This window comes from Strix aluco, chromosome 4 (assembly GCF_031877795.1).
Source record: "Strix aluco isolate bStrAlu1 chromosome 4, bStrAlu1.hap1, whole genome shotgun sequence".
NCBI lineage: Eukaryota > Metazoa > Chordata > Aves > Strigiformes > Strigidae > Strix > Strix aluco.
This window is the reverse complement of record NC_133934.1, coordinates 13,381,728-13,405,352: the sequence shown is the minus strand read 5'-3', so window position 1 is coordinate 13,405,352 and position 23,625 is coordinate 13,381,728. Positions and strand designations below refer to the sequence as shown.

Sequence of the window (23,625 nt, the reverse complement as noted above, 5' to 3'; positions counted from 1 at the left end):
ATGTTTCCACTGCAATTATATCTATGTATCTATTTATTGCGATGTTTTATCTTACGGGTTTTAAATATGATGTATTAAAACATGGTGCAGTGTAATCCAAATGCAATGAGGCAAGTAACTGTAAAAGCCAAAATTAGGAGAGAGAGAACAATGTATTTCAAATTAAGTGGGAACAAGATTACTTGTTAGCTGAAAATAATGAGCACCTTCAGTGCCTTATGTGCATGCAAATGATAGGTGTGCCAAAGGAATATAATATCAGTTGACATTACAAAACCTACCACCATGAAAAATAAGAGAAGGGCACTGGAGAACCTAATCATTACAGAATTAAAAGAAAATCCTCCCCAAATCAACATCACAAGCAAAGAAGTATGCTGATTTATGTGCCACTACATAAACCCAAAACCTGGCTGCCCCCAATGAGACATGTCTCGGGTGAACCCCTGCAATGGGATGGTGAGACAGAAAAAGGTATGCAGTTAAAATATTCACTGCATCTATGTGTAAAAAAAATTTAACAAATCATGGAAGCCTGTTATCATCTCACGTAACTATAGAAAGCAGAATAGTTGATGCAAACAATCACACGCTCAAATTTTGAGACCAATCACAGAAAAAAGTAAGCACTTATCATTGACGTTGGATGAGACCACTAAGAGCAGTGAAACCAGGCAGTTATTAAATTTCAGCTGAGCTATTGGTAAGGTTTTCTTTGTAAAACAAATGGGGCAGTACTTTTAACGTACATTGGAAGTACTTCCTTCTACCACCAGCTCGTGTAACAGTTTTCAAAACTTCCTTGTCACAAATAATGCCAAGCAGTTACTGACTAGAAAAGTCAGTGAGTTTGCTGAAAAGAAACTGCAGCTGGATACCTCACTTTCACCGCACGATACATTATCAGATGGTGATAAACCCAAGAAACAAGGAACTTGAAGACTAGTATCACATATATGGTTAACCTCATTCACAGAAGAAATACTGTGCAGACACCCAGAAAATGTATCAAATATCTTAAGGAACTGAATCCAAACTATGGGAATTTACCCCCTCATTCAAAAGTTGGGTGACTGTAAGCAGGGAAGCTGCCTTCTTTACTTTTCCATATGTGCATGTCTTGAAGATGAGAGAGCAAATAACACATTTCAGTTATAAGAGCCTATCTCTGCTCATTGGTCTTCCTACCAGCTTTGTAATAGTTCCAGTCTGCATGATGCCTAAAATTCAAGAGTGCTATTCAGGTCACCTATTATCCATGGAAGAGCTTAAAATTTACTAGAGTTTCCACGTCGGACTACAAAATTTGCTACGAATACACCCCCCCCCTCCTACTTAAAAGTATCCCAAAGTGAACTCTTAAAGCTTTAATTGAGAAAGAAGTGCCTAAACTCTAAACTCATCCCCAGAGAGCCTATTCCCACACCTAGCATCCATGAATAGCACTGAATTTAGCTCAAAATCCATTTAGTACCCTCAGCTGACATTAGCACTCTTATCCCGCCTGTGGAGCAAGCTCTTCCAGAAGACTGCTCTAATCAGCAGCGTAGATTGTAGCTTAGGATGACGTCTGTATCCTCCTTCCTCTTAACTCTCAGTAACTCACTCATGAGATAGAGATAGTATTTACATTTTGCATTACAGAGCTGGGTAAACTGCATACATATAAAAGGAAATAGAGTTTGAATTCCAAAACTTCTAGACTTTTCATTTCAAAGGAGTATCTTCAGCAAGAAGATATAGGGAGTTTGGGTCTGGTTTTATACTCTTCTTGGATCTGCCTTTCCTGTCTGAACAATAATCTAGTCGCAACAAGACGGATGGAGAGTGGCCTGTATCCTAGGGGATTCTACCATTTGCTCATTCCTTTGAAAAATCAGAATTAGTGGGTTCAGCTTACTCAAGACTGAAAAGATCCTAGAAGAAACATTTCTGTCTTCCAAGACAAATGTTCAAATCTACAGATTACTGTGTACAGGGCTGCCACAGCTACATCCTCCACTGTTACCTGCCTGCAATGAAGACACAAATCAGTATTTTGAACTCTGAAGTTACGTTTACACTGGCATATAAACCAAGACCAGGGTATGGACTTGAATGCAGGACTACATAGTACATAACTATTAGCATAGTTGGCCAGTAGCAACTGCTTAGCATCATCTGGAGATAGCACGTGCCAAGAACCATCTCCGATAGGAAACCTGGATGCAGCCACACTGGTTTCAGGGAGTGAGAAGGAAGTGTAATCATGCAGATGTGAAGTGGAGGCCCCTCACAGCCCCTACTTGTAAAAAAGTCTTGGTGTCCAGAGTTATTTCTGGCAAAGCTGAACCTGATGATTCTTCAGATGGTTTTCAGTAGTATTTTCTACTGATGAGCTCTAAGCAGTATTCCGTTTCAGCATATGGCAGTCCCGGATCAGCTGGCAGCCCTAGGCAATCAGGGCAGGGAAGCTGGTGCCTCATACAGGTGCCCTGAATCCGTTTTTACGGTGGCTTTCAGTTTTCCACTGACTGCGGAAGTAATGTTGCCATAATATTTTTTTGGCACATCAGTGCTCCAATTTCAGATATCTTTTTTATGCACAACAGTGAAGCATGGAATTTTCAGCTTGCTTCTAAGGATATCATTTCCTACCTGCAGAACTTTTCAATTAAGTACTGTTCAATGTACAGGAGCACGTGCAGCTGTGAAAGTATGCTCCCAGAAATAAAAATCTGTAAAATCAAAATACTGCAACAAGCCAAAAAGCAATGCCCTTGGCTGCCAGTTTTTATTCACTGTTGTGAATACTGACATTGACATTTAGGAAGAAAATATTTGTTCTGAGAAATAAACTATTCTCTTATTTAATGATACTGCATTCATTTTTCCCCTTTAACAAATAAAGTCCAAGCAATCCATCTCATAGGATTATACTCCCATCTGTGATCTGTAGTTGTGGCCCTCACCTGGCATGTAATATTCTCCTCTGATATGCCACCACTGGATTATCTTGGTCTCATGTGTCTCCTCCTTGTGTTATCTGATCACAGTAGGTTCATTATTTAGCTCTATCGGGGCCTACAATCAGCCTCAGAGAAAAAAAAAGTTGCTTTCTTAGTGGAAGTGACCTCCATCTTCCCCACACCTGGAAAAGCTGGCTGGGTCTAGACATTTAACCATTTCTTTATTTCATGACCTCTTCAATTGTCGAACTGTGTGGGGTTCTTTTAACATCAAGACAGCAATTTTCATTCAGCCAGTCAACTATGTGTGTTTTTTTGTCTCTGGGCAGTTGATATTGAAATCGTATCCAACACAAAGACACACCTATTTCAACACAAAATCCTAACGAAACCAGAAAACAAGTAGTTTTCATCTCAACAGAGATAACTTTCTTGAGACAAAACACCTTTATAATATAAATACAGAAATTGGCCTTGGAAAGCGAGATAGTTTGTTTCCCATTAACAAGTTCCAGTGAGTAATACTGCAAATGAACATCTAAATATCACTCAGTTAAAATTACAGGCCAAAATATCATGAAAGATACTTAGAGAGCATATCAGTGTAGTTGCAAAGTATTGAAATAATAGCTACTTCTTGACAGAAAAGTATCCTTTCCTTCTCTTGTGCTGCTCAATGCTTTCTATTTCAGGCTGACAGCCCTGTAGTCAATCACACTAGCTAGAAATCTCTCCTTAGTGCAGTTACAGGTTTGGAAATGCAGGTACTAGATCTCAGAATGTATTTCCAAACAATTTTTTTCTAAGATCAAAATAGTAATTTTTTTGGTTGGGATTCAGCACCCTATTTTAAAAGCTGCTTTTGTCAAACTTAACTTTTATTCCCTATTCTATATGAGCTCTTTATAACGGCTGCTGGTGTTAATCAGCCACTCTTAATGGTTCTTCAATATCTATGGAATTAGTTATTTTTAATGGCAGCACTTCTCAGCTTATCAGTTTTATCAGAAAGCAGCAATGGCCATTTTTCCTTCTACTCCCACACAGATAAAACAGTTCACACACACAAATATACGTAAGTTTATTACAGCCTGTAAGTCATGCACACAAATTCCCTTACCTGCCAGAGCTTTCAAAACATGTTAGTTTCTTTTTTTTAAGCCTCTGAAAACATGCGCTCTTTTTGCTTTCCAGTTTTTTTAACATGGGATCAGATAAGAAAGCTTTTTTTGATCAGTCAAAACATGTCAAAGTGCCAGGACAATAACCCATTAATAGACAAAGGATCTTTTCTTTTACTAGGGTCTGCAACAGAATAACATGTTAAGAAAATGCTGATGCATTGGATGAAAGAATAATACCTTCAATGCAATTAGTTTAAGAACTTGATATATTTTCATGTGTTTCACTTTTTGTTTCATATAAACCATTAATAAAGACGGAATGACTCTTTTAATATATTCATTCCAAAATCCGTGGCCAGATCGTCAGCTAGTATAATGCGATCAACTCTCTTTTCAGCATTTTCGCTGACTGAGAATATGGCCAATATCTGAAAAAAATGTTTGGAGGAATTAGTGTGGAACAATAATTGTATTTCTGACGAGTAAGGCAAGGAGACTGAATGCTGATGCTGCAGGCTACTCAAGGATGGTTAATTGTATTCACGAACTATTTGTAAGACAGCAAGCTGCCAAAACCTCAGACATTTCCAACATGGTAATTCTGGAATGCTGTAGTAAATAGGAAAAAACAGATGTCATAATGTGTTTCATCTAGTTTAAAACTTAACATGTAATTAACTTAATGGCTCGACAATAGCTGATGTAGCAACAAATATAATGCAATTAAATTAGTACCTCATTATGACATCAAATACTTCTACATATGCATTACAAAAAAAGATCAGATTTTGAGACATTGGTATATTTGATGGTGACTACTGTCTTTAAAATGCAATCACATGTAATACTTGCTTTGTATTTCATCACTTGTGAAAATTATTTCATTTTTATAGCACTGTACTTTCTGTAGTCTTTTCATTATACCACTAGTGAAAGCTGTTCCTTGGTTTATTGTTTCAAATGCGCTATCTAGGTTCTTGGACTTTTACATCCATTATGTAGTATAAAGCTTTCATTTTCTTTATCTTTTGTACTGCTTGGCTGTTTGTCCAAAGCGCTGTAGGCAATTCTAGCGGATCTTTCACATCTTCTCTGAGCATTTCTTACAGTAGTCTTCAGGTGGTCTGTTTTATGCACAGCAGCATGTTGAGACAGAGTCCCGTTCATGTATTATTTTGGACTTTCCAAAGGTTTCTCAAGGTATTATTAGGGTTTCCCAATTGTTAGTACTGCAGGATGAAAAGGGGTAAGAGTACACCGAAGCAGAATAACTTTAAAAAAAAAAAAGTAAAGTCGCAAAGAAATGCCAACACCAAGTCCAGACAGTCTTGTTACAAAACCGCACTGCCTGACCTGCAATTTCTGTGACAGTTCCCTGTGTGCAGTTTGTGTTCAAAGAAAGCAAAAATGCATTTTGAGGTTATAGTGATAGAGTTGTATTAAATAGAACATAATTTTGCTTTGAATTAAGTAACTGATTTTTCAAATGACTCAGATTTTCCAAACTCACCACGCTAGTGTGTTCCTATTAAAGATATTGAAACCTGTTAGAGAGGAGTCTGAAAGGGAAAAGGTCAAACTGTGGCCTAATGCAGATCCTACTAAAATTTAATGTTACTTTCCATTCACTGCGGTAGCTGAGGTATCCTTGATGCTGACAACAAAGTGGCCCTCTGATGCTGTGGGTATCTACAGCTTGCTTTTCCACTGCGTGGGGATATTATTAGGAAAGAGGGATCAGTAAAAAGGAATCTGAAACCTGATCTAGTGCTGAGGAATGCCTTTTGAATGTGTCATTTGAACCTAGTTATTACTTCTGGGAGGTGTGAACGTTTTGCATGAGTCTTTGCTCAAAACCTGAAATGGACCGTGAAAAGTAGTAAAAAAGTTATGCAAGCCTTCATGCAATTAAGCAAAATAGTTTCAAAGAGATAATTATATACTTCTGAAGCTGTACATCAAGATATCCAATAAAACGCATCATGTATCTATTGGATGTTCCTTGTTTCACCTTAAATTAAGGTCCATCCATTTCATGCATTTTAAAAATATCTATGAATTTATGTATATATTTAGATCCTGCAAACTTAGATGATCTTTTTTGTTCTTAAACTACATTTATTCCCTCATGAATGTTGCTCTATCTCCATTTCTAAAACGCTGAATGGGCAGATTGTTTCTATCAAGCATTTCATATGAACAGTTTATGAAGTGTGAACATAGAGGACTGTCTCATGATTGGTTATCATGACTTTCAAAGTTAACTGATACAGAACCCCTGCTCAGGGAAAACCAGGGTTTTTTTATTGCACCTGGCAGGAAATTTTAGGGAATATTATAAACTCACCCATTTTAAGGAAGTAAGATGGATGGCTGACTGTAAAATGCTTACAAGCTGTGGCTATGTAATACTGAACTGCTGTGCAATTCCTTCTTAAGTATGTTCCTTAATAGGAAAAAAAATAGTATATGATGAGATTGATACAATTTTAGAAATTTATTGGAGACCCTTTCCAGCAGGGGTCAGAATGAAAATGGGAAACCGGTACTTGGGGAGGCCCACAGCTAAAAGCACAAGCCCATCAGTCACTCAGATGTTGTTTAGCATTCTTTTCAACACAGATCATTTAACCTTGGTTTTCCAAACAAGTGCTGTCACCTACAATGCACACCCACCTAATTGTTCTCCCTGTGTGTAGGCTGTCACACGGGCCAACAAACAGGATTCCCATAGAGAACTTCCATCTTTGATAGTAGTTCAGAAAGGAAAGGACTGATTGGAGTTAGCATGCTCTATCCCTTCAAATTTTTGGAGGAAAAGTTCATTAGCTTCTTCGCATGCCAAGGGACCAGCTGTCCTTCAGCACATGGAGCAGCTCTGATTGACCAGGAGGACAAGTGGGAAATAAGCTCACAGCAGTGCCAGCACGGCATATGGTCGTGTACCAGCTGTTTCTGAAACGCTTGCCAAATGGAGATCAGAATCAGGTTGGCTGTTAGGAAAATAAAACCCCCAAAAACCAACAAGCAAACCAAAAATTCCACTGTCGGGATTCCTGAGATCTGACCACAAAACCAGAACTGTCAATTTGAAATGTCACACAGCAACTACGTGGATATTCAGAGTAATCTGTCACTGGCTTGCATGCTCTGACTTGCTCCATTAGAACACTGATGTTCTGAGCATCTGTCCCTTCTGCAGAGCTTTCAGAGAAAAAAAAATTTCTAGAAACGGTAAAATATGGTAAGTGGACTCGTATTAGTGATATACACTACTAATACATTTGGAATACGTTCAGAAGACCGAATGCAGATTGATTTAAATTGGTGCCAATTGATATTAGAGACCAGTTCCAGGTGTCCACACTTTTCACTATATTTTATTTCTACCTTGAAAGGGGAATTCAGATTCTGAGCTCATGAACAAAAGGAGATTTGATTGCGATTGGCGGGAGTCGTTTTACAGCGTTGGTGAAATGCTTCTGATAAACCAGTGGAATGACTCAGCAGAAAACTGTCAGCAGGATTTTTCCCCCAAAGCTTTTCAGTTTCAGCTTTTCATAACAAGAAAATAAAGTGAACAGTAATTAAATGGTTCCCAGAATGATGCTGTCCTTCTATCATGGGGTTTCTAGCACTACTTTCTCTTTAGAGCTTTCCCATAATACTCCTTCAAGGTTTGGAGAAAGCCAAACTATTAACTGCACATTCATGACATCAATTACTGCCTCCGTGGTGGTTAAGAGAATGTTAGTAGTCCATTGTAGCTACAGAATCCTGCATATTTAACTTTTGACTAGCCTAAATCACATTTATGACCAAATTAGGCGCTAAGGAAAGCAAAACCTAGCTAAATCAAAAATAAGAGTAATGCTGCTCCTGTATCAGGAAATGAGGATATAGGCTGGGAGGCAGTGGTTACTATCTTGGCTTGTGTTCATGTTTCTTATGATATGTATTTTTATATACAGGCTTAACTTGGTGAAAGGCCTAAATGGGGCTACATCCGGGGTGGGGGGGTAATCACCTTTTCAAAGATGAGCCTGGTTCCAGTCACGTTGTTTGCACAGAAGGAACAGTGTTAGCCAACGTAGATGACATACCGCATTTTGGAACTCTAGGAGCCACATTTAGCAGTGAATAAAAGGAAGAAAACCCTTAGGATTACGCACAGAGGACTTACTTTGACATCTTACATAATATTGACTTTCCTTAGACCCATACGTGTTCGTATATTTGAGAAATGTAAGGTGCTAGTGTACACCTGAAAAGGGCATTATTATTTTCCCAATTAAGCAGCTTAATTAGTACTTTGGTGTGTCTTGTCATATTTTCAGTCTTACAGTGGCCCATTTTCACCCATCTACTATGCTAAAAATGTCGCTCTTTCATTACTCTACAGTTGTGTAAACAGTTCTGATTAAGCTGGCATTTAATCAATGGGAATAAAATTCTCCCGGCTCCTGAGGAGCTCACCTACTAAAACCGACTTTCAATAGCATCAATCTTCTAAAAGACAACTTTCCTTCCAGACGGGCTTTCATTTAGCAGCAAAATAAACTTTATTTGCTAACCTTGCCCTCGGAGTCGTGAAGCATTTCAAAAGGACCTCACATTACCAACACCGCCACACTCCATCATTATCCCCCATTTCCTCCTTCGCATTCCTGCCCCGGCCCTGGGTGTTTCCCTCCCCGTCGCTACCACGCAGCCAGCCCTCCCGAGGGGGCCAGGGTGGCTCCCGCCGGCAGCTGGCTGAGGGAGGCGAGGTGAGGCGAGGCGAGGCGAAGCGAGGCGAGGGGCCGCCGCCCGCCTCCCCGCCCGGGTGACGGCTGCCGCAGGCATGAGGGACGACGACGACGAGGGCGCCGCTGCCCTGGCCCGCCGCTGAGGCGGCCCTCGGCGGCGCTCTCCCCGCCGGCCGGCCGGTGACTTTCAAACGCCTCGCCCGCCCCTTTTCTCCTCAGGCGCCCGGCGAACAGCGCGGCCCTCTCTCGGCGGGCGGGGCCGGGCCGAGGCTGTACAACCAGGGCAAAGGGATACTTCCCCTCTGCCCCCCCGCCCTTCCTGCACGGCGGCCCGCCATGGAGCCGGCTCGCTGGCGCCCGGGCACTACCGGAGGGGGACGGGACGGAGCGACGCGGCGCGGCACACCCCCCCCCGCCGCAGTCGAGAGCTCAGCGCGCCCCTCGCCGCCCGCAGCCCCCCGGCGCGGCCCCACAGCCCGGCCCGCGCGCCTGGGCGGCGGGATCTGGGCCGCCCTCTGGGCGGAAGGATACGGGGAGGAGCCTGCGGCGCAGTCCGCCGGGGCGCTGAGTCCTGTTGCCGGGTGACGGAGCGGCCGGCCCCCCTCCCTCCCCGTGGCGCTCGGAGCCGCCGCTGCCGCCGCCGGTTTACGTAACGCCTCCCAGGGCAGGTCCCGGCTCCGTCCCGCCCGCCTCACTCGGGGACGGCAGCAGCGGGACGGAGTCCGCCGCCTCCTCCGGCTGCCAGAGGCCCCAGGGCCCCGCTCTGCGCCGCCACGGCAGGTAAATACCCGCCGCGGGCCCGGGGAGCAGAGGGAGGGGCAGGGCTGGAGGGAGGGCGGCTGCCGCCCTTCCCGTGGCAACGGGAGAACGGAGCCGGGAGGCGGCGGCCGGTGTGCCCCCCAGCCCCCCCCCCCCCCCCCGTCCTCCTCCTTCCCGCCGCTGCGCTGAGGGACGGGCAGGCTCGACCCCCGGGGAGGGCCGGGCCGGCGGCTCAGGGCCCGGCCGAGAAGGCCCGCGCCGGCCCGCTCTTCCCTCCCCTCTCCGCTAACAGCCTGGGAAGAGGAGGAGTTGCGGGGCCGGGCCTGGCCGGCGCTGGGAGGACGGTTTCCCGGGACGGCGCGTCCCGCTTCTCGACTGCGCCTGCCGCAGCGCGGCGGGAGCGTGCCGGGGAGGCCGGGGGCAGGGCCGGGGGGAGAGGGGAGGAAGCGCGGCGACGGGAGGAGAGGGGCCGGGGAGGGGGTGACAGGGAGCGCGAGGGGCCGGCCGGGGGGGCTGGCTGCGGGCCGGCGGCGAGGCAGGGCTCGGGGGCGGGGCCGGGGGCCCGGCCGGGGTGCCCCGGTCCGAGCGCCTGCCTGGGAGCTGAGCCCCCCCCGCCCCCCCCCGCGCTCCTCCATCCCGGTCCGGCCCCCGGGGTCCCAGCGTCAGGTGAGCGGCTTGTGCCGGGGCGGGGGAGGGAGGGAGGGAGGCACCGGCCTGGAGCGGGAGCTGGGGCTCCGTGCCTTCGGGCAGGGTCACGCCCGGGAGGAGAGGAGGAGGGAGAGGGAGGTGGCACCCAGCACCCACCCGTCGTGGGTGCCGGCCGGCGCCGATGTCACCCGGCGCAGTGGACGGGAAACCGGCGGATGCGGCGCTTCGGGTCGGGGTAGCGGGAGCCTGAGCCTGGCAGCCCCTTCCGTGCCCAGCCTGACCGTGAGGTTGAAGTGACGGGGCTTTGCGCACCCCCCCGCCTCCCGGCAGGCCCGGCTGGCGTGCGGGAACGGCTCACGCCGTGACCTTTCATCTGTGCGTAGTTGTACAAAGCGCAGACAGCGGCTGCTGACCGGTGAGGAGGAGTCGGGAGACCGGGCGAAATGCCTCGGGATCGCGGTAAATGGGAACCACCGCTGGCTCAGCTGCGGCGTTCCGGGGTTACCCTGGGGGCCGAGCTGGTGGGACTCGTTCCCCTCCTTTTTTTTTTTCTTTTTTTTTTTTTTTTTTATCTCCCCCCCCTTTCCAACAGCATTGTCCTTTAGGGCCTATTGAAGGCAAAAGGCGGATGGAAGGGCTAGGGCTGCTGCTGTTTCAGGAGGAGGAGCTGGGCTGATAGGAGACGGATGGGAGCCGCATCCTATGGCCGCTCGGAGCTGCGCGCCTGGGCGGGCCCGGCAGGGCCGCAGCCTCTCGTCGGCAATGGGCGGGGGGGAGGGGGGGACACGGACAGACAAGGTTTGGCGAAGGTTACAGCTGAATGCAGAAGTGACACAAACTGACACTTCATTCCAGCAAACTCATTTCTATCTTCTCCTCGTGTCTTCTGGATTAAAAGTATACATTTGCTAAGTTGTGTTATGAAACTTTGAGAAAAGCGAAAGTGCGGTGCTTTTTTTCGGTTTTGCCTTTGTTTTAATTACTCATTGCAGTACCTGATACTGATCTGAAGGGTGAAAATAGTACGATTTGCTTGTCCATTCAAGTAAAAGGTATTCCTGTATTTCGATGTTTTCCAAATATAAGTAATTCGGGTTGTAGTTTGTAGGCCTGGGATCAGAGGACACTGTGGTACCGGTAGTTGATTTTCCTCATGCAAACCCTTTTAAATGTTTAGGTTTTTACCTTCAGTGGCACATGGCATATTACTTCTGTGTTCCTGGGATGAGGTGGGAATCGTAGATCAAATCTGGTTTCTTAGCTGTCAAAAGTGAGCTCGTGATGATTCAGTAGATAATTGTGTAAAACAAACTACTGCAGTGCTTAAAACCCAAGTATTGCAGGCTTCTCACAATCCATGGGAGTCTGAAATTGACATTTTTTTTTATCATTTAAGACAAAAATATGCCTTATAAAAGTAAATGACATGGAACTTGATTGTTACTTGACATGTAACTGTACAGATTTTATTTTGTACTAATCCTCCATCTGCTGTTTCTTGTCAGTATGGATATGCTAAAATGGTAGTGTACAACCCCTCCCAATCAATAAAGCATATCGTATAGGTATCAAAATCGTCTATTTTGATCACTGAGATATAAAAGGGGGATGTAGGTAACTTGAATAAAATGAGTAGCACATGATGTATTTATAATGTTCTTCATTTTCAAAGACTTAAGAATTACAGGGGAAATCCTGGTTTGTTCACTCCATTGAAAGCATCAGCAGTTTATGTCCCCGCCATATTCTGTTTAGCAGATATTCCCACATGTACAGTCACAGAACTTTATCAGTTAATTTGTTTTGTGCACCATGGGGGTAATGATTCCTTGAGGCCACAGATTTTGCAAATTTGGATTGGATACATGACCCTCTAGCTTTTCTGCTTATCAGCAGGGGAATCAGAAGGAAAGGAAGGAGCAAACAGATCCGTATGTGACCCAAAAGGAAAAATTAGAGGCCTTGAACTTTTCTTATCTTAATATGCTGACTTCATAGTCTGCATTCCCCACTGCTTTTGTTGTTGTTGCTATTCGTTAGTCTTCCAAGTAAGAGAAATTCCATAGGGGTAAAATGATGTCAGCATTTTCCTTCGCTCGTTTGCTGTGCATTCTAGCAGGAATAGGGACAGGGGAAGAGCTAGATACTGCTCATAACTTTGTTATTTGTCCTTCTTGAGCATCTTGTTTCTAGGTGATTAAGGGGAATGAAGGAAGCCAAGAGGCTGGTTTTATACTTACCGTGGGTGAATTTTCGGTGGAATTCTATTGGTTTTTAGGCATTGTGCTGTAGAGTCAGAATAGACTTTCTAGCTACCTAACTAGAATCCTAGCAAAATCATCTATCAGTCTGCTTCTCCTTTAAGCTTTGCGTAAAGCAGCATACAAAATTTGTAGTGATGGATGTTGAAAGTAGTACGTATGTGTTAAATATTTCCTTTAAAGCCATCTAAATGTTCATGTGTTCAAAATAAGAAATTGGAGGGTTTTTTAAAATCTGTTTTGTTTTTGTAGTTTGCGAGAGTAAAAGACCCTTATTTCTTGTTACTCCATTGCAGCTTATTTTTCTTCTTTCTTTTTCTTAAAACATTCATTTATAGCATGGATTTCATACCTGTCTGATAGACTGATAGGGTGAAGTCCCTAACATTGTATAATGGTAATAAGAACCAATAGCTAATAACTAAAAGTAATAACTTACTACTATAATGAGTAACAATGTCTGGTAAAGCAGAATCTGATGAAGACAGCAAGACTTACAATTCCTGTAGGCAAAGAGAGGTAGCAGGAACTATTCTAGTTATCTGCACTGCTAGTGGAGCTTGGAATAAGAATTATCTTCTAGAAGCTATTTAATATGCTCTGTTTATTGGGATAGTTTCTTCTGAATTGTGGAAACAGAGATTGAAATCTTTCGTTTTAGTCCAAGAACGATGACAGGCTGGTTGGGTCATTTGTAAATGTAACTATAGAAAGGAGTTGTGTTGTGTCCGTCTCCCCAACCCCACCCCAAGAATTTTTTCAAATTTCATGATACAATATAAAAATGTTCAAATGAATATTTGAATGCTCAGTTGCATTTCAGTACACAGACAAAAAGAAAATTGGCTGATAGGAGGAAAAAGTATGTTTTTTAAAGAATTTGGAAATAATTTACCAGATTTTTGTAGGCAGAAGTGCCAGGTAACTGCAGGGCTGTCAGAGTGTTTTAGCAGAACAAGATCTCGATGAACTAGTTATAATATTTTTACTAAAAAGCATCTTGTTCTACTTTCCTGAAAGTTAGTTGTGTGCATTTATAATGGATGCTGAGGGACTGAATGTGTATTTTATTGGGCCACGGTGGTGGTTGGGGGGTGGAGGGAAGGGTTCAGTAGTTTGAACATTCAGGACAAAGATTATTCTTTTGCAGACTTCTTTCTATAAGTTATTTCTCCAGCTTTATTGGAACCTACTGAATAATTTAAATTTTTAATCTTCTATTTGCTTTATAATTTCACATACAAGTGTTTGGATTTACTTGCATAAAACTATTCATTGATTATTTCTGCATTATGTAGATTCTGTTCGTAACTTAGTTTCTGTATATCCACTTTGGTATCTGTCTTTCCAAGAGAGATATTTCTAAGGCAGTAGTGTGAAAATCTCAATTATAAAGGATTTAAATTCATTTTTCATTGTTGTGGTATTGCATGTAATAGATGAATTATATTTTGCTAAGTTTGTGGATAGTCTGTGCTCAGGCTTGCTATAACAGTTTTCATTTTTAATATAACTTGGGGAATGTTTAAATTTGTCTTTTTTACTGTATTGAGGAAGAATTTTCAAATATGCGGTCCATGCTAATCTTACTTTTGTCTGTAACTTCCTAGGCCTTATTCTAGAAAGGATTGCATGTGAAAATGTATACTCTGTGCAAAAAACTTGTGAATAAATAAAAATAGATTTTAACAGGGATGAAATCTGAATAGCCTTGTGTTCTTTTTGTAGCTTTTAAAAATCTTCCCCTAGTTATTTATCAAATTTATATAAGGAACAAGGTCTGCTGGATAGAACGCTGGACTAGGACTGAAGAGACCTGCAGTTTTCTATCAGCTCTGTCACTGAGTGGATTCAAGCAAATTGTTTCATTTTAGTGTGCCTGTGTTTAAGGTGCTGTATGGAAAGGAGGAGCTGTTACGCTTTTTATATGTTATTAAATTGTGTGAGTGTGGGTTTTTTGTTGTTTCTATAGTTTGGTTAGATGAACTAGCTTGGTCACAGAAGAATTCTGAAGGTCGCCATAGTTGCACTGCAGATGAGATTTTGCATATATAGACTGGGGAAGAAAGCACACAGAGAGAAAAGAGAGTAAGAGGCTAGGGGCAGCGGAAGGCCAGAAAAAAATAAAGCAACTTTTCTTAAGATTGTATAGTTTTAACATCAGAACAGCAGAGTTGAGTTGCAAGATATGTATACTCTGCAGAGTTATTCCAGGTAGCGTTAGCTTAGTCAGGATTTAGACTGAGATGATAACCTTCAACAGTAAAGTGGGAAAACATGTTAAAACATACGTAGAGTGATTAAGGAAATTATTTTGATCATTTAGCATGTGTCATGTGTGCTTTTAAAGAAAATAAAGTGTTTTATTAGCATAAAGAAAAAAGGCTGCTTGAAGCATCACTAATGAAGAAATCAGTAATGCGTATTGCTGCCATTGGCTGAGTGATTAATTCTCACTAAATCCTTGTGACACTGTAATCTGTTATTACAAACTTGAAACAAATTTGAAGACTCTGTGGCTGAGTGGGAGTGCAACATTAAAACACTGCATTGAATTTAGGCCACTGGCTTATCTTGAAAGAAACGGAGCCAGCTTCCAGTGATTTGTTGGACTGATTACTTACGAAACTTCAGGAAAAACTTTTTACTGTTTCATGATATTTCAATTTTGCTGGCTGAAGATTTTGAGTTAATGACTGTTACTAATTAGCTAAAGGTCTCTGTTGAGTGAATTCCTATTATCCTGGTTCTGTCTTCTGGGGTAGAAGTTCACTCCGCTGCTTATTCAACTATTGCATTTAACAGTGAAATTGAATTATCTATACTAATTTTTGTTTCATTGCAGTTTTCATAGCTGCTTTGCTGGAAGTCATGTTCATTTGTGCAGGGTGACACAAGAGTTTTAGAATGATTGTGTAAGTCCAGATATTAGTTTAATTTTCATATTTACATAGATCATTTTTTGCCCAGCTTCTCTGAACAGGATATCTTATCAGCTTGAGAGAAACCTCAGAGTTCCAGTTTTTAGTAACTTTGTTCTTGAGTTGTGAAAGAAATGCCTTGGTTAACAGTGCAGTAACTTCCTTGAAGAGAAGTAATATGATGCTAACCTGCTGGTTTTTGTAAGAGGTTTTCTGGTGGTGATAGTTAAATGTTTTGTATTTTAGTAAAATAAGATTTCCAACTGTCATTTGAAGTAGCAAACAGCAAATTTATTATTTTAAGAACAATATTAATCTGTCCTACCTGTTCAGTTTGTAAACTTTTTTTTTTTTTTTTAATAAGCAGTAGCATTTCAGGCCACATACTTAATCATAAAAGTGGAGGTATGATATGACAATAAATATCACCACTGTTTTTAAGAAAAAGAAGAAAAAGACATTTTTCTGGCAGTCTTACAATGTAAATGGAACAAACAATGCATATGCAAATGCACTCAAATGATAAAATAAATATTCTTTCATGTGAACTGTTCAGAATTGCAGAGTTCTGCTTCTGATCTCAATTTCATAAATACATAGAATTTTATTTAATAACATTATGGATTAAAAATTAGAGGTGGTAGAAGTACAGGAGAAAAGAACTTGAAACAATTTCCTTTGTAGGTCTGCCATATTTTCTTTGCTGCAAAGTTGGTATCTTCTCTGCTGGTTAAGTCATAGAGCTTACAAATTCAACTTGTCAGAACTCTTTGTGATTACTGAACCTCTTGTGGCTGACACATTGTACATTTTTACAGAGTTACTAATGAAAACATTGTCTATATGTGACTTCCAACTGAATTTGTGATAACATCTTTTTTTTTATAAAGAGCGCTGTTGAAAAGACTGTATGGTTAGGCAATAGTTGTATTTGGTTTTAAACCCTTCATGAGGCTATTTTAAGCATTTCAAAAAGGTAGTAATTAACTCCTTGAATTGCAGACCAAGTATGGAAAACTTCAATAGTAAGCATTCAGAGATGACCTTCATACAAAATAAAGAAGTTAAAATGTATAGTGTGGTCATTAACTAGTTAGATGTATATATATTGAAGTATAAATAGCTGGAGAAATACCATAGCCTTTAAATGGACAGTAGTTATTGGATCTTTGGCATTCATAATTCATTCTCCTTTTCTCTCCCCAGCCAAAAGATGCAATATATGCCTAAGAATAAATTGTATATTAATTGAAATAAATCCTATGTGGTTGCATGGAGAGAGTGGCCACTGGGCTACTTGGTACTGCAGTAGCATTCCAGCTGATGTGAAGGGCACTGAGTATTTTATCAGGGTGGCCCCACTGGCAGCCCAGGGAATGATTCCTTATGGTGGCTGCCTGTGCCTCGGAGGAGGCTGGCAACACTTGTTGGGCACACTGGTGGTCGTGTCGGTGCACGGAGACATTATGAAACGGGAGGCAAGTCTGTTTTAATGGACGCACATGTAACTTGGCCTCCAAGCCGTTACCATCCCGCCTGGGAAGGAACATGAAACACAGGCAAATAGCTGTTAGTAACAGGTGGTTTGAACTGCTCTAAAAGTTGAACTGCAACTTTTATAGCATCAGGAGGGCAGGAAAGAGAGTGATCAGAGCAGTTGAGAGAATGTATCTGATCTTTGCGTTACTTGACTGCATCCTCTGTTGCGTTGTTAAGCCCCCCCACATGCAGTCTAGGTGCTAGAAAGGCTAGTGAATATCGTGAGACACAAGTAGTAGAAAGCTTACAGATTTTACATGCCAAAAGTCCTGAAGATAAATGTCTCAGCTTAAAATGTGTGCATCCTTTGTGATCTTAGTTATATTTGGTTTTGGTTTTTATTAATGCCATTTATGTTTCCTTAAATCTGAAAAAGAGTAATTGAATCAATTCAGTCTGTTGCTTGTGTACATAGTGAAAGATACAGCTTTTGATAAATAGTGTCCCTGTGAAGATTCTCATGGGACTGAACAAAAAAGGCTGTAACTGTTTCCTCTTTGAGGTTACTGCTAGACAAGTGTTTCTCCCCATCTAGACAAGTATTTCTCCCCAGGACCTCTCAGGCCCTGTAGCAGTCCATCCAGGCAATCCTTGTGTGTATCAAACCTGAGGGAAACAGGAGAGAGTGAGATGCTTGTCATTAGCTTTACTCTGGTATGCTGATAAGATCTGCAATTTTAAATTGAAAAACTTAAATCATGCCAATGTCTTCAATGGTAAAAAGAAATGTTTTGGAACAATCTGATGTCAGTGATACTGAAATTACAACAATGGTTGGGGAGTAATGTAAAGTATGAGCTGAGACAACATCTATGTTTTTGAGGTGTACATGTGCCCACCTTCTGCATTAGCACTCACTTTCTCTTGGGTTCTCCACACTTTGGTAATCCTTAATATTCTAGGCTAGCTACAGTGCAACACCTGCCTCTCTCTTACAACTTGAAGCAACCGGTAATTTCTTTGCCATCTCCAGGTTACTGTTGCAGTGGGATTCTGTTTGTTTTGAGGCTGAATCTGCTGAATGATATAAGTATGGGGTACAGTTGCATGGGTCAGCAGGGAATTTCTGTAAAAATGTTGGAAGTACATATCATATCTATTGAAGTACCTGGATTGGCTTCCACACTTCGTGTTCCAAGAAATAATGCTGGTTTGAAAGACTTGCATCTGAGTTAGCTAAAATGTAGTTTCAGAACTCTGCCTTCCTAATGTTTTCTTGTTCTACTTAAGTGTATCTAACAGTGGGCCGCTGCTGAAAGGGGCAACCCCACTTCATCTCTTATGCCAGATGTAGAAATTTTGTGGCAACGAAGCAAGTTGATTGCTTATTTGTATTTTTTGAAGACTGGCCCCCCAAAATTGCATTTTTTCCATTTAGAACAAACTGATCTAGTTTGTTCTTGCAACCACACAGTGGATGGGTTAAGTACAAGAACGAAAGGGTGAGAGGGCCAGGAAGGGACGATGTGAGACACAGTAGAATGTCCTTTCTCGGTGGCAGTATGTGGTTGCAGTGCAGTTTGTCTTATGCTAACTAGCCTTTGAGTCAGCCACACAGGTTCCTCTGTCAAGATGCTGCTGCTGGTGGTCTCTGGAAAGTTACTTACTGCTGGTATAAAGACCATCACTTCTGCAAACTGGTATATGTGCTGGCAATAGTAGTAATTACTTCAACTTTTGTCAGTTATATGCAGCATTAAGTTCATTTTTAATGTGAAAAATATTTACTTAAACTCATTATCATTAGATGTCTATTTGTATTTTTAAACTTACAAAAAATTAAGTTATGTGATATGTGTACATTTTCCTTTTTTCAGATAGGATTTTTTTAAAAAGTAGACTTGTTTAAACAAAGGATTAAAATTTAGTTCAAACACCGGTTTTAAGCATCCTAGAAATTTATTTCAAAATCTAGTCTGGACAGTAACAAACCAAACTGGAAAAAAATTTTCTCATGGCAGTTTATGTTCCTCTTTTTAAAGAATAGAATGGAATTACTTGGACTGTACTGGTAGCTGGATAGCCTTGTTTGGACAAATTCTTACTAAAATAATGTAAATGTTGCCATTGTTAATGGCAGCTGGGCATTAGAAATTGGTGAAGTGGTATTTGAGTCCTAGATTCAGACAGTCTATAAATATCTTTCAATTTATTAAATTTGATCAATGCTTGAAAGTGTTTTGAAGAGTTGTAAGTCCTTCTTAAAATTAATAATGAAATTTTTGGAGACATAATGCTTTGGGTTGGGGGAGTGCAGGTTACAGATATACTGTACACAGACTTACATGGTACAGCTGCACAACAAACTGTGGTACCAGAAATTGTTTTGAGATTGTTTTATTTCTTGTGTTTTATCTTGTCAGAAATGCTTTGGACTCCATTGTGTTTGTTGAAATGGAAGTGGTGGCTATGTGCTGCATAATGAAGTGCTTGCTTTTGATTTTTCTTATGCATCTTTAATGTTGAGTCTTGACCTTCTGAAATGGTTTCCTGAGTGATGCTATGAAATAACAATACTTCTGTCTTGAAGGTAAAATTTGCTTTCTAAATTACCAAGACACCTATTGAACCATGATCTTCAAAACTTGCCAACTGCTAGGGCTTATTAATTAAATTTTTAAGACATATTACATGTAGTGAAGAAGCACTTCCTAGAGATGCTTCTTTACAAGTCTGCTATATGTAATAGGAACCCTTTCAAAAGAGTCTGTGTATGAAGCCTCTGTCAGACCTTCTTATAAATCTATGAAGTGATGAAGGTTTTGTTTGTGGTGGACATAGTATGCTGTGGCTGTTCTTCACAGTGTTTGGAGGTTTTGCTGCTAGGTCATGCTTTTTCCTCTTTCCATCTTGAGGTTTTTTCCTAACTTACAAATTGTACATCTTACAATTTTCCATCTTATATTACATGTTCATTTTGAGGAAGTGGAGAATACTCAGGTTACTGAGAATCTGGGGTTTTGGATACACAGCTGAAGCCCTAGTGTAGGTGCCTCACCAGCTAATTCTGCAGTCCATTAATAATTGTTTCCTGTAGCTCCGTTTTTGCTCTCTGATAGGATTGGTGTTCTGGCATCTTGTAACAAAGTTCATATATGTTAATAGTGTGCAGCCCTGTGAGTGCATCAGCTAACTGAACTCCTCCAGCTACTGTTTTTTGAAGTGTTGTTCTTGTATTATGGTGAACATGAATGTTTTATAAGAACAGCTGTAGTGGTTCAGACAAAGGCTTTGTCAAATCAGGTACTTGTCTGCAACAGCATCTGTGAGTGAGTTGTTAAGGACAACAGAGGATGCGGAGAGTATATGTGGTACCTCTCCTGAATACCCCCTCAGCCTCACACCCTGTTCATTCTAGGGGATTTCCTGAGCCTGATGTAGTTTGTCTAGTAGGAAACTCTCAAGGGATCTCTCTTGTTCAATTTCCTTTGGGTCTTCAGTATCTTTTGGCAAGGAATTTCTGGTAGCTGTTGTGTGAAGTTTTGTGCATAGCTCTTACTAGCTGGTTGGTAAGTTCTGTTTAAAAATGACATTGGGCAGTCTGTCTATCCATGGAGAGGCATGTCATCTTTGATATTACAGGACCAGGGTTGCATGTTATGTACAATATGTGTGCAAAAACATTAATTCAGTGATGCAAAGATTAGTTTTGTTCTGTGATTTGACTATTGCTGGGTTTGATCTTATAGTTTCATGGAATATCTAACATACGACCTGGGAAATAGATCCTGGGATTATTAGTCAGCTCACAACTTGTTTTTCTATGTCTTAATAGCATGGGGTTATTATTCTTCCCTGTCTCATTTCAGGTCTACCTATGATGAGTTTTGTTTGCCTTTTAATTCGCCAGTCCAGTTTCATAAGGTCCTTCTGCATTTTTTCAGTTATTTTGTGTTCACTATCCCTGATAGCTTACTGTTTGGTGGTTTCTTAACTGTGTCATCTCATCTTCCTGGTCACTTATGAAGTTAAGCAATGCAGGTCCCAGTGCAGAATCCTACAGAACTGTGCTGGTGATGTCCCTGGTGTCATCTTGGTTATGTCTCTGTTCTTTTTCTTTGCTAACCTAAGTAAATGAAGCTTATATGGTAGCTCTTGAATCCTTTTGAGTAATTCCAGTAAGCTTTTATACAGGGTTAGCAGCTTCAGATTTTCATTTGGATAAGTGTTATGAAAATAAGCTTGCAGATTTACAAGAGAAAAAAATCCTGCAGTAACACCCACACACTGGTTTCTGTCTCCTCTCTGGGTTCTCTGACTTGACTGGTGTTACACCAGAACCATAGCATAAGCCCAGCCTTGTTAGGTATCAGTCAGCCATAAAACATATATCCATTACAAATGAGATTGTATCACTCTTGCAGTTCCCGATAATAGTTCTTAATAAAAGGAAATTCTCTGTATATCTAAAAGTTAATTCACAGAGCTGCTTTTACACTTCTGACCACTTGTAGTGTTCCTTGCTTTGATTCCAGCCAGGTGTTTTAATCTGTGTTTCTCATGGCACAACAAAGCTTCTGAAGCTTTGTGGCAGAAATTGTCTGAACTCAGATGGAGGGAGAGGTTTGTTTATAGCGTAGGCATTATCAATTTTTTTGTTTTATGATAGTGTTTCAGTGCCTTGGTCATGAATCAAGTCCCTGCTCTGCTGTTTATTGTACAATAACATCAAACATCACCAACACATAAAAAAGCTGTCCTTGCTCTGAAGACTAGACAGCCAAATTTCTTAGATTATCGAGGAATGTGATGAAAAAGTGTTAACTTCCTTTTACTTCTGAATTCACATGTCTTTTAAATGCCATGTGAAATTCATTAAGGACACAGATTCCATTGTTTGTTAGATTTTAAACAGGCTTTGTTTCTGGGCTTTGACAGTGCCCTCCCCAGTGTGTGGCTGTTTGGTTTGTATGTTGAGGGTTTGTTTAGATTTTTCACTGAAAAAAACAAATGATGGTAAAATTGCTGATTCCTCCATAATATATAAGAACAATTTTGGATTTCTGTTACCGTCATATGATATAACTGTGCTTTTGGTTATCAGTCTTCTAGAGGGGATTGAAATTTACTGAAGTGAATATGTGATTTTAGTATATTACCAAAATTGACGAAATTTTCACTTTGATTTATACAAATCAGGATTTGCATATTTTTGCTACATGTAGTTGTCAGGGAGAGGAAGGATTGTTTTCTTTTAATAGAACCATTCTGGGAAAAAATACTGCTGCTAAAAAACTTTGTCCTGACTAAAAAAATGTGGACACTTATATCCATGTTAAATAAATTTAAAAAAATTTAAAAAAAAAATCTATAATCTTTCTTTTTCTCTGTGCATTGAAAAATTGTCATACATTGTCAAAGACCCTAGTGGGGAAACTTTTGAAAATGAGAGCTGTTAATTGTAAACTATATAATGTACTGGCATATTTTGAAGAATAATAGAGGAGACTTTGTATAAAACAGCAGTTGCGACTTAACTGTTGTGTGAGAATTTGTCTGGTCTAATTGTTAACATATAACAGTAGGCAGAATGAAGCACTGGAAACACAGATGTTATCCCCTTTGGGAATGGAAGCAAGGAAAAAGGTAGCAACTGTAGCTTTATCCCAGAGATCGACTTCTATGTAGTAAATGTATAAAAATGTATAAAGAGTAACTTTGAGGCTTGAGAGACTTCATTTGCAGATTATACAAATAAATAGTACGTGTTTTCAACTTCCCTCTCTATGTAGATCCTGTATTTTTTTTTTTTTCCACTGAGAGTATAGACACCAGTGTATGAATTCAAGCCTGCAGGCAATTTTCTTTTTAAGTTACCTTTTTATGATCTCCAAGAAATAGTCTGTGGACCTTTAGTCTACCTGAAAGAACAGTAAGGGTATGTTTTTTAGTCTCCTATTAAAATATTTTCTGTTACTTTAAGAGCTGATAGTAGGTATATCTTTAAGAAAGCTTGTTAAAGCATTAAGTTGACTTTTTTTTTTTCATTTACAAAAAATGGTTGTTGAGAACCTTTCTGTGTGGATACATAATTTTCAGAGGCCTCTTGGTGCTGATAAAATACAGATGAGGTTACCTTAGATTAATTCAGTGGGTTTTGTGGTTTGGCTTTGGTCACTGTTTTCCAAGATTAGAAACAATTGGGAAAAAAAGGCCTTACTTTTAAGCTCCTTAAAAGAACAACTTTTTTTGTATGAAGGGGAATTATGAAGAAAAAAAGCTGTTGAAGACTTGAAAATGTCTTGCCTGCTATGAGCTTTTAGCCAATCTACCATTTCTGTTGATAGTCCAATAAGAAATTAATTGAAAAGTGATTTAATTACACATTTCTTTTACTGCACTCTTTGGTAATCTTAGTGTAATTTTACACTATCATGCTATATTCCTGTAGACACAGCTGTCAAAAGAAGGTGTTTGTGTGGCACTCACTATTGCAGTACCAAGCCACTTTTTAAAAAAAATTATATTGACTATTTGTTATTACAATACCCATATTCCATTTCACTTATGGGGAAGACTAGGTTTTTTTTAGTCTTTAGAAAAGGTTATTTATGATGCCAGAACAACTCCGTTGTAGGCAATGGACCTGAAGTGTTCCAGCTTCAGTTTCTGTACTGTTGATCCTCCCTTCTTGTTTCTTGCTATAGATAATTTAAAGTTGTCACTTCTCCATAACT

At 40.8% G+C, this 23,625-nt stretch overlaps 1 protein-coding gene across 5 annotated transcripts in view; it reads left to right on the top strand.

Moving 5' to 3' along the window:
- Nucleotides 1-9,345: 9,345 nt before the first annotated feature.
- The window catches only part of KIAA0232 (KIAA0232 ortholog), a 67,636-nt gene continuing 53,356 nt past the window's right edge, over nucleotides 9,346-23,625 (top strand). For 2 of the 5 annotated variants that reach the window (XM_074822056.1, XM_074822055.1), the window contains exon 1: nucleotides 9,347-9,600. The gene's annotated coding sequence lies outside the window, so the exon portion shown is untranslated. Of the gene's footprint in view, nucleotides 9,601-10,229; nucleotides 10,246-23,625 lie in introns of those variants that run through there. The other 3 variants (XM_074822053.1, XM_074822051.1, XM_074822052.1) reach the window with 3 other exon arrangements.